This window comes from Vicia villosa, unplaced genomic scaffold (genome assembly GCF_029867415.1).
Source record: "Vicia villosa cultivar HV-30 ecotype Madison, WI unplaced genomic scaffold, Vvil1.0 ctg.002220F_1_1, whole genome shotgun sequence".
NCBI classification, from domain to species: Eukaryota; Viridiplantae; Streptophyta; class Magnoliopsida; order Fabales; family Fabaceae; genus Vicia; species Vicia villosa.
The window spans coordinates 280355-297078 of NW_026705867.1; the positions used below are offsets into that span (position 1 = coordinate 280355).

The following is a 16724-nucleotide window of genomic DNA, read 5'->3' on the forward strand; positions in this document are numbered from 1 at the left end:
AACATGTATTTTGAAAGGAAAAAAAAGCATTCAAACACCAATCTTTTACTAATAAATCATAGGGGTGTTCAAAACCAAACCAATCTAATAGAAAACCGCAAACCAAACCAAACCAAACCAAATCGAAACCGCAAAAAACCGCATTTGATTCGGATTAGTTTGGGTCATCTTTTAACAAAACCGCACGGTTCGGTTCGGTTTGTGGTTTGTATTTTGTAAACCAAACCAAACTGAATTAAACCGCATTATGTTACAACATAAATTTTACTTAACCCACATTCAACCCAAAATTAAACCTATCATACCTTAGTCTTATGATTACGAATAATTTTCCCATCCTTATACATGTGATTTCAGTTCCGAACTTCTCAAATCTCTAATAGCATTATCGCGTCTTCTTTGCCATATACATCTTCATTCTTCTTCTATAATCTCTACTCTCTTATATTCTTTCTTTTTCACCTTCTCATTTTTATGCAAATGTTCTCTATTTCAGTTTCGTTTTTATCGCACATCTTATTCTCTAATCTCTCAATTCTTTTGTTTTATCTTTTTCACCTTCACTAATCGCTCGTCTCTTCTATTTTTTTTTGGTTTCATTATAATAATTGTTATATTATTTTATGCTATTATTTTATGTTTATTATTCCACTTTTGTCTAATTTATTTTTACATATTAAATGGAAAGTTGTTGTCAAAATGTGAGGAGTTTTGTTGTTATTTAATAGTATATGAATGTCTAAATACAAAGGTATGTTGTCTTCTAGATGTGTATGTATGACTCAATAAAATATTTGTAAAAAAATCGAATCAACCGAACCAAACCAAACCGCATTAGTTTGGTTTGGTTTGGTTCGGATTTTTTTTAAAAGCCAACCGAACCAAACCAAACCGCACAATTTTTTCTCTTGCGGTTCGGATGATTTTTTTAGTCAAAACCGCACCACGAACACCCCTAATAAATCATACTTATTTTTGTGAAGATCATTACATGTCTTTAGTAATTAAGTCTCATCATTTCATTGGCATTCCATCATGACTTCCAGAAATTATTATCAATGAAATGCTTAGTATCTTTTAGTAGTAAAATAAAAATGATATGTTTTAACCGCTATTAAAGTTTAAACCTTAAATTGATGATTGATATGATGGTGTGTACCAAATATTTAAACAACTTCCAATTTAGCTCAATGTCTTATTCATTGAAGAAGGGAGAAGCCACCCCTAATACAAGGGCAAACCTCAAAATTAAAGGATCAGTAATTTTCCAAATATCAGCAGAACTAATTCCTTATATAGAATTGCGTTTCAAGATTTTGTCAGACATTGAAAGGTATGTATATATACAATATTTTTGAACACCGTTGGTTCTATTTAAGTTTACAGTAATACAGTAACACATTTTTGAACTGGAGTAGGTGCAGTGATACATGATGGTGTGAACATGAAAACAACTGAGCTGGCAAATCCCAACACAATTCCATGCTTTACCTGACCTCTCTTTGGAACCGGCCGGTCACACATGATTCTTCCTCCTCCACCGTTGCTTAAACTTGTACTACCATCACCCTGCATCTTCTCTTTACTCTGCTCTCTGTTTTTTTTCTTCTCTGCTATGCTGAACCGAAAGATGCTTTGAATTTGTTTATGTCTGTGCTTGTTTCTTTTCTGCTTCTACTCCATAAATAAATATACATATTATTAAGATATTTTCTACTATTTTAGAACATGTTATTACTAAACTAACCCCCATGCCACGTGGAGATTTAATAAAATATCGTACTATCAAATATTAGCCACGTGTACATAACATGAAGGAGATACTTAAACTGTGTCCACATATATTACACTTGTTAATAATTTTATATAAATAATAATAAAACTGAATCTCTGGTGAAAATTGTGTGCATATATAATGGACGGCATTCACTTTGTGAGGACACTAGGCTCCCACGTAAACGTTAGGCGCAAACAATTTTGATTCTTTTAGGTTTCAAATGTGCTGTCTCTTTCATAAATTTAATCAAATTATGTCGGTACATGTTTAGGAGATAATGACATCTTTTGATTAAAAAAAATTATGTATTAGTGTCACTCTTTATCTTCATTTCATGTCCATATTAGCCACTTAATATAATTAAATTTCATATTAATCCTTTAATTTTATTATTATTATTATGTTGTGTCATATTCATTATTTCCATCAATTGTGTTAGTCAAGGTAAGAACTTGTGAGCAACTGGACCCAACATGGTGACTAAAATACTACAGCACTACAAAAAAAAATGTCAACACTCATTTTTAGTGATGGCTAACTATTTGTCACTAAATATTCCTTTTACCTATAGTTTTACTCTATCACTAATATTTGTCACGAAATACCACTTTTACCTACAGTTTTACTCTATCACTAATATTTGTCACTAAATATTACTTTTATCTACAGCTTTACTCTATCACTATTGTTCTATTAGACAAAAAAAGATATAATTGATTTTTACTCTTAAAGCAATCCAAAAAGGGTAATGCTAACTTGTGCCCCAAGGGCACAAGTTAAGAGATAAATATAGTAAAATTTTTTTGAAAATTGTGTAATGCATTTAATACAAATTTATAATTAATGATTTTATTATTATTTTTAATATGAAATTTCTATTTATGGATTTATTAACTTGTGCCCTTGGGGCACAAGTTAGCATTACCATTATTTTTAATATGAAATTTCTATTTATGGATTTATTAACTTGTGCCCTTGGGGCAATTATAGTAAATTAGTATTGGAAAATGTAATAAACACATTAATTATTAACTTTTTATGAAAACAATGCACAATTTTTTAGACAAAGTTTCTACATTTAGCTCTTAACATGTTAGCCTGACCCTTTTCATTAAAAATACTTTAATTATTTATGATAACAAAAATTAAAATAATTTTTTTGATTTAAACAAAAATTAATTTTCTTCACGCTGAAATCAAAACTGTTCTTCACCCTAATTTTCTTCACGTTGAAATCAGAAATCAAAAATTAAAATACTTTAAAAATACTGTTCCTCACCCTAAATCGAAAACGTTCTTCACCCCAAAATCAAAAATGTTCTTCACCCTGAAATCGAAAATCGTTCTTCACCCCGAAATCGAGAATCGTTCTTCACACTGAAATCGAGAATCGTTCTTCACCCTCAAATTGAAAATGTTCAATCGTTCACACAAATCGTTGACAAAAATGGTTCAATGACTGTGAGATTCCTTTTTCATCTTTCATTCACTGTGAGTTTCAGATTCCTTTTTCAATCCCAAAAATGGTTTTCCAATTCTGAAACTCATCTATTTTATCTTTCATTTTCATATTCAGATATAGAGTACGTTGGGGATTTAGAAACAAAAACTGATCTGAGTTTCATATCTTCAAGTTCAGGTGATTTTATATTTTGTACAAGATTCGGTACATGAATGAGAAAATTGATTTGAAGTTTCATATCTTTATCTAGCATTTTCAAATTATGACCTAGAAATTTAAATCAAAATAGTGGCAAAACAGTAGTAAATTATATTGCTTGTTGGTACTATGTGAAATTGTGTTTGCACATTGCTTCTTTAGTCATTTGAAGTATCAATTTGAATTAACTTCTAGCTAATAAGAATTTGCTGCCAACATGTAAAAAAACTAGTGTGCATTTGAATTATTACAGAGTGATAGTTAACTGACTTTGGAAGATAATTTATTAGGTTGTTGACTTTAGATGATCAAGTAGAGTTAATAGTTGATCAATGATTGAGTTTGTCATGAAATGAGGGCAATGGTAAGACACTCAATATCTGCATTTGGAATCCAACTCATTTCAACTAATAAATTCCATTAAAAAAGGATCTAGGTTTTTTTTGGATAGACAAATGTTGGTAAGTTATAGTTTTCAGGGTTTGAACTTTGGAGCTCTTTATTTAGGGAGGTCATTATAATTGATACCATTATTTTAAATAGGATAGAGGAACTGTGCAGAATGTTTGAAATATGAAGATTGCATTGATGGTTAACTGTATATTTCTCACTACATGTGTATGTTAGATTTTCTTGTTAACTCGGAAAAAGACGTGAGCATCTTGGTTGATAAGAAAATTATTGTGAATCAGATGGGTGATGATAATGAAGTGGCTACAATGGTTAACCATCTTTGCAAAAATATATTACTACCGGAGGAGCAACTGAATTCAAAATATAAGTCTGTATGTCATAGGTTAAATCGTTTCTATGAAAACCCTCTCAATAAGTATAAGGCTATATTTGTGCACGAGTACTTCAACACTCCGTGGAAAATAGCATCTACTCTAACTGCTGTGTTGCTGCTTTTGTTTACTTTTATCCAGACTGTATGTTCAATCTACTCACTTTTTTAATGTATTGTTTTTTATCAATGACTTTAATAATGTATTGGAAAGAATGACTCTTATTGTCTAACAAGTCACAAGTTGATACAAGATTGATGATTTTTTTCATACCACTTTGTTTCAATTCACTTCACATTTTTCTATGTTTATCTGTTCTCATCCCACAGTCCAAATTTAATATCTTACTCTCTTGTTCCTTTGTAAGGGTTGTTTTTTCATTCTAAAATGTTAGTATCTATTATTATTATCCATGAGCTAGCTGATTTTAACTTTTGATATGAAATAATACAGTGTCGCAAATGATGGAAAGTTCATCAACAAAGAATATAATGATGTGTTTCTGGTAACTACTATAGATCCAATACCTTTGGAAGCTCTTACACTTCAGGTGATGATGTTTTAGATACTTTCAAATTGAATATTCTTCATTTAATTTTCACCACATTTTTGTACAGTTCTCAAAATAAAGTAGAATACTCGGATTATAGTCATATTTTACCTTCATTCTTTTTCAATAGTCGATTATTTTAAGAATTGGAACTGATAGCGTAAACAATTGTATCACATTTTCTATACCAAATTCAATGCTAAGTTAGTAAACTATCTAGTTTCCAGCTTGTCATTTAATGTAAATTCAGACATGATCATTCATTTATAATGCATTGTAATAAAATCATAACATTTATAATTAATTAATACTAAAACGATTATTAAGTAGGGGTGGTCTCTGAAGCTTCAGGAATTGACACCGTAAGTAATACCTACATGACGTAAGTCACGAATACGTTGTGACTGTGGAGAACTATGAGCAGAGACATGTGTTTTAAAGAGAAGGATCAGTTGTAAATGAATATGAGTTAGAATATGAAGTAGCCAATGATGCAACGAGAGGTGGTGTATTCTCGGGACAGTAGAAGAACCACCCGGAGCTTGGTTTTGAAGATGACAAATTTGTCATGAGAGAGAGACTTGGTCAAAATATCTGCCTTTTGATCAGCACTAGGAATGCATAACTTGCAATTCCTTGGCTAGAACCTTCTCTCGATCAAAAAACAAAAAACAAGTCTATCACCATGTGCTTAGTCTTGGCTTGAAGGTTAGGACTATAAGCCATAGCAGAGGCAGTTAGTATTATTTAACAGGGAAAACAATCGATAACAGAGGCAGTTAGTATTATTTAACAATGACTTGCAGGTCATGACAATATAATACACATCAAAATTATAGTTAGAAAACAGTAGAAACACTGTTCTTATTCCATCTCATAATGTTTATGTGCAGGAAATTTCATTTTAACTTAGCTTTTTGTTTGTAGAATCCCCCTGATTGGCAGGAAATTTTGACCTATTTTCGAGGATCTGAATTACAGAATTACTTTACTCGCATTCTAGAGGATGATTTAAAGGTGATGTCTATGTTCTTATTCCATCTCATAATGTTTATGTGCAGAGATATCTTAATAATTTTTACTTGGTGACTTTATGAAACAGTTATTACGTGTTTCTCTAACCTGTAATTTTTTTGCTACAAATTAGTTTTTCTGTATTCTTTTTATTCTTCAACCTATTTTTTAATTATTATGAACTTCCTGGAGAATTTCTATAATTGAGAAGGGGTACACAAATTCACAGTTTATCATGTTGGCATTGACTGTGATTTGAATGTTGCATTGCCATGTACAAGTGTAACTACTAGTAGAGGACTGGTAAGAAACTACAACTTAGATAATATTTACAGACCTGGGAAAAATCCTAGTCCACCCTTGATACCCGTTAGTTTATTGTTAACCATATCATCAAAGTACTTCACTAATATATGATTTCATGTTTCAGTACTGATTTTGTGCTAGAAGTAAATGTAGAGCATTATAACAACCACATCAGATTCCCTTATTTTTTAAAAGCATTTTAATCTTTACTTGATAGCCTAGCATTTGATGTGCTTACAGTTTTCTGAATGCCTTGTACTTATTATTTGGAGTTAGTATATTTCCACTTGTGTTTGTTTTAGTCATGATCGTGTTGTTTGTCTTCACTTGATTTTAAGTTTTTGTTTAAATTTTTGTGCAGCTTTTGTTTGTTTTAACAAATGGATAAGAGTTGGATATCAAATAACTCTGTAACTCAACAGGAGTACATTAGAGGTATTTTAAACTTTCTTGATTTTGCATTTGCAAATTCGTCAGAAAATGGAAAAATTTTATGCCCCTGCACTAAGTGTGTTAATTGCAAGAAGCATTCTCGTATGGATGTTTACGAACACATAATCAGCCGAGGCTTTCTAAAAGGGTACAATCGTTGGATCTTTCATGGTGAGAAAGTTAGCACTTCAAATCGTGCAAGTGCATGTGAAGTACAACATGAGTTTGATCATGACATGGATGCATTGATTCATGATGCATTTTCAATGGATGTAAATAATAATGATAATGATGCAGATATAAATATGGAGGATGTGGATCGAGAAACATTCATAAACGAACATAATGTTCAACAATATGAAGTGGGTGATAATTCAGATAAGTTCTTTAAGTTGTTGAAGGAGGCAGAACAAAATCTTTATCCGGGTTGTAAGTTTACCAAACTATCATTCATCGTACATCTGTACCACTTAAAGTGTCTAAATGGATGGACAGACAAAAGCTTTTCAATGCTTCTAGAGTTGTTATGTGATGCATTTCCAAAAGAAAATACATTGCCATGAAACACAAATGTTTTAAAGAAGAACAGTGAAGAAACTTGAAACAGCTCATTGAAAAATTGTTTTGTATTATAGTTATTATATTCCAATTAAAGTAAATATTTTTTCACTTTTAGGGGTTTGAAATGGGAATGGAGGTTTTGAATCGGTTTGTGTTGGAAAATTAGACCATGTTACATTTTTTTCAAATAAAGCATGTTTTTCTTTGCCGTTTTTTAAGGTTTATTGTTTATAATGAATTATTATTTCATATTGTGATTTATTAGGGAGAGGAATTCGTAGATCAACAATGCTCTAAATACAAAGGGGGGAGTATTATATTTTAGACGTGTTCTTAATTGATAGAGTTATTTTTATATGTTAGGCATTTTGAAAGATCTTGGGTGTAAATAAATGAGCAATATTTAGTATAAGGACCCAACCTCCATTATCAGTACTTAGATTGTTGAGAGACCTATAGTAGAAGAAATTTTCGATAAATTTAAAATTGAAAATGATGATAGTTGTTCTGCTCTGGAAGTGGAACTTGTTAGTGATCGACGATGATGAATTCACGGTTTAATGTCATGGTTTAAGGTTTTTGATATGGTGGAGATGAGACTGACCTGCAAGATTAGCACTCAGTCAGTAAGAGATTGAAAAGTGAAATTTTAATAAGAATGATTTAAATACCTAAAGAGTGGCGAGTTTTCCTATTTAAGTAATGGAGATGGTTGGTAATTGCATGTGCATGGGATGCAGCCAACCGTTGGATTGATTTGGGAGATTGACATGGTATTTTCTTGGTGGATACTTTGTGAGGCAAATGGAAAAGAGTCCACCTAATCTTATTGTGGTAGCGTCTTACTTCGCTACTGGGCTCCCACTTCTTAGGCCTTACGACCATCTCAGAATAGTTGTCCCCAAGCCCTTGTCTCTGCTTTGATGGGCAGACGTTTGCGACATATGTTGTTATCCGACCATGGGAATTGCAGACATGAACTTCTTAGATGGGACATTGTTGCTCTAGGAAATGGGTGCATTAAGAGTTACTCTTGGAAATTGTGACGAAACAATAGGAGAGTCTGGCACAACTTTACTAACTAGCAGTGACATTACTCCTCCTTTAGAGTACTCGAGCGGTTATAGGATGTTCCTGAGAACATCTCTACTTTTGGTAGTGCCTTTTTATCGCATGGCCTTAAGTGCTTGAATAGAATATAAAGGATTTCTTGAAGTATTCTTTTGCCTTTTTTGCTATGAGTTATTTGAGAAGAGAGTGTTTTATTCTTCTATTATTGTTGCTTGAGAGCATTATGTTCTACCATTTAATCGAACTCATATGATCTTGTTCTTTGATATTAGTTTTACATGTTGGATTAATCCTTCTTCTGAGCTCGAAGTTCACACTTGCCTTTATTCTTGTACTCTTTCATTCGGGCATAGAGATCGCTCAAGCTCGCGTACTTTGTTGCACCTGCATCAGTTCTGTTTACAACATATTTCAAACATAACAACGATGTCAATTTCAACTTAGAAGGTTGATAAGGACATTTCAAGTGATTGGGTGGATCCCAACATAGTAAGGATTAGTTCCCATATAGGCGGCAAAATGCTATCCATCCCCTGATCAGAGGTTAGTTAATTCTCAGCATTCCATAACATCGAAATTCAATAGGAAGTGAACAGTCATTTTCTCTTCGAGAGAAAGGAACACTAAGTCGTACCCCATGATTATTACTGGATCTTTCGTCTAGGACATAGGAAAATAGGGTCGCCATCGGATCCCAACATTAAGAGGAAGTCGTCTCGCCCCATCACCTGAAGAAAATTGTCTTTTCAATACTTTTAATGATTGGAGTGGGAGGTGAGAAGGCCTTGTGTCAATCGACAACCTAGGGACACCCAGCTAACATTCAACGGGTTAGTGGTAAAGAAGGATAAAAATACCCCCGTGGTTGGAGTAATGTACAAGTCCTCATAAACCATCTCAAAGGCCCTGATATAGCCCCAGTTATTGGGAAACAGTTGTGAGGGATCGACATTAAGAATTCTCAAGATCTTCGCAGAATTCTCATGTATTTTATGACATTGAGGTAAAAGTAGAGGTACGTTGAAGGAGGTTCGAAGGAAATAGGCGAGGTCACCCTCTTTGACAGTGAACAAATCTCCAAGACGACCCGATCCTCATCCTCTAAAGAAGAACATCTACTCATGTTTGGAAAACATGAATTTATTCTTCGGAGGTGTAACTAGACACAAAGTCACCAACATCCTTTGACACGATGGTACTCAAGCATTTCTTCGTTTTGTTTTATTTATTTTTATGTTTTAAAATGTTTTTATATTTTATTTTATTTTTGCACTTATTTGTTTTTCGTATTAATTTTTCAGCAATAACAGTCTGCACGGAAACGATCATATCTGGAGTTCCAGGAGTCCGATTGAGGCGTTCTAATAATTGCCGGAAAGCTAAGAGAAAGAGCTACAATTCTTATGTTTGAGTCGAAGTCAGAATCGGACTGTAGAAGGGCCAGAATATTCGTTGAAGTTGCAGCACTAGTTTTAGTTAAGTTTCGGGTCAATTGGTTTTGGGTCTGGGTCGTATGTTTGACCCAGTTGGATTGTAAAACGGGTCATTCTCTTTCCCCTTAGGTTAGGCAGCCGCGGACTGTAGCATTCACTTTCACCATTCACGAAAAAATACTCTTTGCTCTATACGCTTGAATGGAGAACTAATCACCAGACTTATCTACTGTAATCGGTTTCCACCGCAACTTTGAGGTTCTATAATTTTCAGTAATCAATTTTCCCTTTCAATACTATGCTATATATCTTGTTTGCTTAATTCAAATTATTTAGAACAAGTATTGATTAATTTCGATTGTACCTAATATTCCTTTACTTTATCGCGTTTGCTTAATCCGCGTATGTTTGATCGTGTTTGCTTAATTCACGAAGGATTTAACCCGTTTGCTTAATTCGGGATTTAGGAATATAAGTCTTTTAGTGTCAGTTTCGCTTGCAAATGGCTGCAAATAATCTTCAGTATCAACAACAAATAGATTATACTCTTCAGAATTTGCAAACACAGATTGGACAGCTTGCCACTTTATTGAATGCCATGCAGCAAGCTCAAGGATCAAACCAACAACCCTTGGAAGAGCATTCTGTTTTTCAAATAGAGTTGCTTTCTGAAACTGTTGATGATACTTGTACTGATTTGCTTGCATCTGATTTTCCATCACTGTCTGATTTTGATGATGTTTACTCATGTTCTGATTGTACTGACACTAACGTTTGTGTTGTATGTGCTGAGATTGATGTTGCCTTGCAGGGTAACATATTTACTACAGGTGAAGTTGTTATCGATGAAGCTGTTCATGCAACTGATACTCTTGACATCCCGACAACCCCAAACACTCCTTCCATTGAGCAGCCACCTTCCCCCGAGCTGAAGCAACTTCCTGAAAATTTGAAATACGCTTATTTAGAGATGAAGGAAAAGCTACCAGTTATAATTTCTTCTAACCTTGATTTTGATCACAAAAATAAGCTTTTGCAGGTTTTGAAGAAGCATAAGAAGGCGATTGGGTGGACATTGGCCGATATTCTTGATATTAGCCCGTCCATGATTTTGCGTAGTATCTCAATTGAAGTGGAAGGTGAAACAAAAGTAGTGAGGCATCCCATCAATCTTTTGATCTCTGAGGTTGTGGAAAAGAAGATCACATGCCCATTCGACACTTTCACTTATCGAAGATTCTTCTTTGATCCTGGAATAAACGGCAAAGACACTAATATAAATTCCAAGTTCAGTGGACATTATCCAAAGCTACTCCATGAGAGCCCCACTTTGGAAGAAGAGAATGTAGAAGATCTCTCTTTGGAAAAGGCTGCTTATGTGATCACCTATCCTCCTTGACTACTCGGGTGTGTTCTTTCCTTTCTCTCCCTCTTACTTTAATAATTATGTCCTTTCATTGAGGACAATGCTTGTTTTAGTGTGGGGGAGGGAATTCTTTGTTTTATTTTCTTTTGTTTTCTTGTTTTGTTTTCAGTTTAAAATAATAAAAATAAATATGCATCGTTTTGAAAGTTTTAGGCTATAGACTGATTTGAGTCGAGTTTGCGGAGACTTGGAAAAATTCATAAGATCGGTATCGTTCTAACACCGTGAGTCTCCTGCATATGGAAATTGATTTAAATTTGTTATTATGTTTTAGCCTTAATTCTCATTCTCTGACAGCTCTTGAGTAGTTTATTTCAGCAGTCGGCACCATCTCTCACACACTTTACGCAGGGAAGCCGATGAATATAAGTGAATGTTCCGAAAAAAAAAGATAATACACCTTCTAAGTTTGGTGACCCTCACCCGGTCACTTAACCCAACGGTTGTGTAATCTTCAAAAAAAAGATTTCAAAACTCTTTGTTAGTTGGTTTAGCGGTTTCTGGTGCTGAACTTGGTAGGGAGGATTACGGTCCGATCCCCCGCAACTACATCTGAGTAAGCAAAAGGGTTATGCCACGTAAGTACCGGAACCCCATGCAAAAAAGGGATCAGAGTCACTAACCGGTAGCCTTGCTATAAGTGTGTGGAGATAACGGGCTTAATGTGATTGCGCCTGAATGAAAAAGAGCAAAAAGAATGAGTAAGTTAGGCTATGGTATAATAATATGATTTGAATTGGTTTGTGTATTTAGGAGCCTTATGTCTGCATATTTGTGGTTAGTGTTCTTACGATGTCCTTAGTGTGCAAGATTAGTACCTGTCGATGCAAACTCACCCGAAGAAGATCTGTAGCCTAGGATGAGTAACTGTTGATGTTTTTCTGCTTTCTTTTCATTTTGCTCGGAGTGCAAAAGTTCAAGCGTGGGGGAATTTGATCAGTGCATTTTAATGCACGTTCTTCCATGTTTGTACTCAAGCATTTCTTCGTTTTGTTTTATTTATTTTTATGTTTTAAAATGTTTTTATATTTTATTTTATTTTTGCACTTATTTGTTTTTCGTATTAATTTTTCAGCAATAACAGTCTGCACGGAAACGATCATATCTGGAGTTCCAGGAGTCCGATTGAGGCGTTCTAATAATCTCCGGAAAGCTAAGAGAAAGAGCTACAATTCTTATGTTTGAGTCGAAGTCAGAATCGGACTGTAGAAGGGCCAGAATATTCGTTGAAGTTGCAACACTAGTTTTAGTTAAGTTTCGGGTCAATTGGTTTTGGGTCTGGGTCGTATGTTTGACCCAGTTGGATTGTAAAACGGGTCATTCTCTTTCCCCTTAGGTTAGGCAGCCGCGGACTGTAGCATTCACTTTCACCATTCACGAAAAAATACTCTTTGCTCTATACGCTTGAATGGAGAACTAATCACCAGACTTATCTACTGTAATCGGTTTCCACCGCAACTTTGAGGTTCTATAATTTTCAGTAATCAATTTTCCCTTTCAATACTATGCTATATATCTTGTTTGCTTAATTCAAATTATTTAGAACAAGTATTGATTAATTTCGATTGTACCTAATATTCCTTTACTTTATCGCGTTTGCTTAATCCGCGTATGTTTGATCGTGTTTGCTTAATTCACGAAGGATTTAACCCGTTTGCTTAATTCGGGATTTAGGAATATAAGTCTTTTAGTGTCAGTTTCGCTTGCAAATTGATACTATTATCGAAAAGGGATTAGAATCCGCTTAGGACATGGAAATTATATGAATCAATGATAAGTTGGGAAACCGAAACAGTAGATTAGTCGTTTAGCTTATTTGTAGAATCACTTATTTTAAGCACTTTTTATAATTTGACCACCAAACCAACCCCCCCCCCCCCAATTCGATTTCAGTTAGTAATAACTAAGAGTCCTTGAGAGACGATACTCGAGTTACCGTTACCGTCGTTACTACAGTTTTGCAATTTAACTCGTTTTTGACCCGCGCGCGACAGCGGATCACCCTGATATAGCCCCAGTTATTGGGAAACAGTTGTGAGGGATCGACATTAAGAATTCTCAAGATCTTCGCAGAATTCTCATGTATTTTATGACATTGAGGTAAAAGTAGAGGTACGTTGAAGGAGGTTCGAAGGAAATAGGCGAGGTCACCCTCTTTGACAGTGAACAAATCTCCAAGACGACCCGATCCTCATCCTCTAAAGAAGAACATCTACTCATGTTTGGAAAACATGAATTTATTCTTCGGAGGTGTAACTAGACACAAAGTCACCAACATCCTTTGACACGATGGAGGAGGAAGACATTTTGTTCTTGAGAAAATAGTAGAACAAAAATAAGTTACCACCACTGTCGTAATCACCAGAAAGGGACTACTTACCCACAACCCTACATCTAGCATGAAAGTTCCATCTCATGCATACCTTTGCAAAATCCACTTCAAAGAATAAAGAAAAGAATGAATTCATACCTGAGAGATGGTTGTGAGCGAAGAGATGACAATGACAAGGGAAAATAACTTGGACGGACTTGTAGAGAAATGGTGAAATAGAGAAAATACCAATAAGGAATTCTTTTATAGTGGAAAGCATAAAAGACTTTATGTATCCCTTTATGGTTTTAGAAAAACTCAACACGTTTCTAACATGTGTCACTAACGTTTAAGGTCTCGAAAAATAGGCCATCATTGATTACATTAAATAGAAATAAGCATAAACGCATGGGGGGTTAATTGACATCCCTGAATGACATTTCTTAGCTAAACAGTGGACACCTGGCAGCTGACTCATCTGTTGGTCCTTTTGGATTGAATGCATTATGCAAAGCAATATGGAGAATGTTCAAGTTGTTTATGGCGCCAAAGGAAGAAATGTTGAACACGATGTTCTAACATGTATGTTGCAACATCTGGTCTATTACAATAGACATATGGTATTGCCGTATTGGTTATGATTTATTTATCCAAGACTCACTCTACAAGAAGATCTACAATTCATTAAGAAGAGTTAATTTGAATGTACTAGTGCAACATGTTGATCACACCAAAATGCTGCAGGCGATCTTTGGAAGCCTCTCCATATAGGTCATCCAAAGGATAAATTTGGCTCTAGGTCTAGCCAAATTCCCATAGAAGAGTTTTCTCCAAATCACTTTAGGCTTTTCCCCTCACAACAGGTTATAAACTTTTCGAGTAATATATTTACCTGTATTACAGAAGTCCTTCCAAATGTCTGTATGAACAAGGTCATCCCTATGCGTGAACGTAACTTTAAAGATCCAAGAGCAATAGATATCAGGATAAAAGGTAAGAGGATCTGACCCTTATCAGCAAGCAAAGATGAATGTTGTTTCGTGTGAAATTTCTGATTGAGATTTAATCAGATTTGTTTTAGATTAATTAATAAGGTTTGTGTGACTTGTTTGACGGCTTTGAAGATCAAATTATATTAAAATGGAAATTTAAAATATAAGAAAACCATATCTTATATCGGAGATTATACTATGTTAAGTTTATGTTAACTTTATTACACGTTAAGTTTATGCAAATTTTATGTAATAATATGTTTATGTTGAAATTATATTTTTATAATATGTCGTGTCTCATTAATAAACAAAAAGAAATATTAATAATTTAAAAATTATTATGAGATTTTATAAAAGTTCGGTGCCACTCCCCATCCAAACCAGTTATTTTGCAAAGTGAAGTGACATTCCAAAAGTATACTAGATTTTTCAAATTTTCTAGCATAAAACTATGCATTTCTATATAATTTTCCTACAAAATCAGCACCATCCCCACATTTTATCCTGGATTTTTAAGAAAATCTGGTGATAAATGAAAGAAAAAAAATAGTAATGCATTTATATTAGATTTGTGTATATCCTATATAAACTAAAGAAAAACATTAAGAAAAACTCAGAATTAAAAAAGTTTAAAAGAATCCAGAAAAATCAATTTAATTTAGTTTAACAAATTTTCCATTTTTTAATATAAAAGGAAAATATGGAATTTTTATGGAAGTGTATGGAGGTGTCAAATACAAATTTGTGGAAAGAAGAAGTTCCCACTTCTTTATATTGTATTTTGAAATGAGTCCTATTGGGCCTTAACTTCTTTTCCTATCACTGATTATTCAAAAGAAAATTAGACAAAATGAGGAGGTTTGAAAAAAATTAAATTAAAATTGATAAAAAAATTGCATTCTTCAAACAAAATGGAATCGAACCAAGCTAACTGATTTGATTTGGTTTGGTTTGGTTTGGTTGATCGATTTTTAGTATTTTTTTCAAACATTATAATCGTCGATGTATTCTTCACTATCGTATTTTTCAATGTATTTTATGCTATTATTTTTTTAAAATAATACATTTCATATAATTTATTTTATGTTCTATTATTTTAAACAATTTACAAATTACTCTTAATCCATACTATGAAACAGTGACATGATTTCATTGCTTCATGAAATAAATTCACTATCAAATATAAAAATTGACACTTGACATTAGAATGTTGGAAATAGATTTGAGAGCTTAACAAATAGAACACAACAAAACACGCATCAATTAACATATTGCCACCTCAAATACACATAAAAACTATTTTGTAACAAGACTAGAAGGAGTTTTGTTGAAGAAGAAGAAACAAAAAAAGGAAAGAAATTATGAAAATTAATGAAGAGAACTTGAATATGAAGAAGGCGACCATAACATATCATAATGAGAGTAGTGAGAGCAACAGTTGAGAGGGACACCTAGAAAAGTAGTTCAGTGAAAACAAATTTTTGTGACTTATGATTTCTATTTTCTATGTTTAGGAGTTTGGTTCTAGATGCATATTTGTTGAAAGGAAGAAAGTGAAAATAAAATGAAGAAGGTTGGATAAATATAAAATTTGAACTTAATGATGGGTGGAATAAAAGATTAAGGTATCGTTTGGCCTGACTTTTTGTTGACTTATCTTCTAGTTTAAAGGACAGGTAAGGTCAAACAATATTTAGAAAAAACTCCTTATAAAAAAGATAACTTTTATTATAAGAATAAAAATACAATTTAAAAAGCTTCTACTAAAGCTGTTGAAAATAACTTTATAATAACTTTTCGGAATATTTACTTTTACATAACTATATATCTTAGAATCCCACTTACCACAATTCATACTATCACATTATCATAATTTTTTTTTAATTCTTTACTTCAATATACATTTTCATAATTCTTCCTATATTATTTTATTTTATCTAATTCAAAAAAATTGTTCATTCACATGTCAACATTATCTTCACATATTTTCAAATATTTATAAAAAATATTCATTTAATTTTCTTAACATATTTTATATCTTTTAATAATATAGTAGTATTTTATTTTAATTTGTATATATTTTTGTGTAAAATATTTCTATATATAAATATATATATATATATATATATATATATATATATATATATATATATATATATATAACATTTTATTATTTTAAACATCTCTTTCGTAACTATTTTACATCAAATATTGCATTGAATTTGGACGAAAAATTATATTTTATTATTTTCTCATTTTTTTTAATTATTTCTTTTATATATTAAATTATATATATATATATATATATATATATATATATATATATATTAAATTATATATATATATATATATATATATATATATATATATATATATATATCAAACGATTTAATTTTAAAAAATTTA

The 16724-nt window shown here is 32.7% G+C and overlaps 1 long non-coding RNA gene across 1 annotated transcript; it reads left to right on the plus strand.

Moving 5' to 3' along the window:
* Nucleotides 1-2992: 2992 nt before the first annotated feature.
* Nucleotides 2993-7193, plus strand: LOC131638205 (uncharacterized). Its single transcript, XR_009294609.1, has 5 exons — nt 2993-3268; nt 3354-3416; nt 4676-4772; nt 5700-5789; nt 6454-7193. It is a non-coding gene; the product is annotated as an uncharacterized LOC131638205 (long non-coding RNA).
* The last annotated feature ends 9531 nt before the right edge of the window (nt 7194-16724 follow it).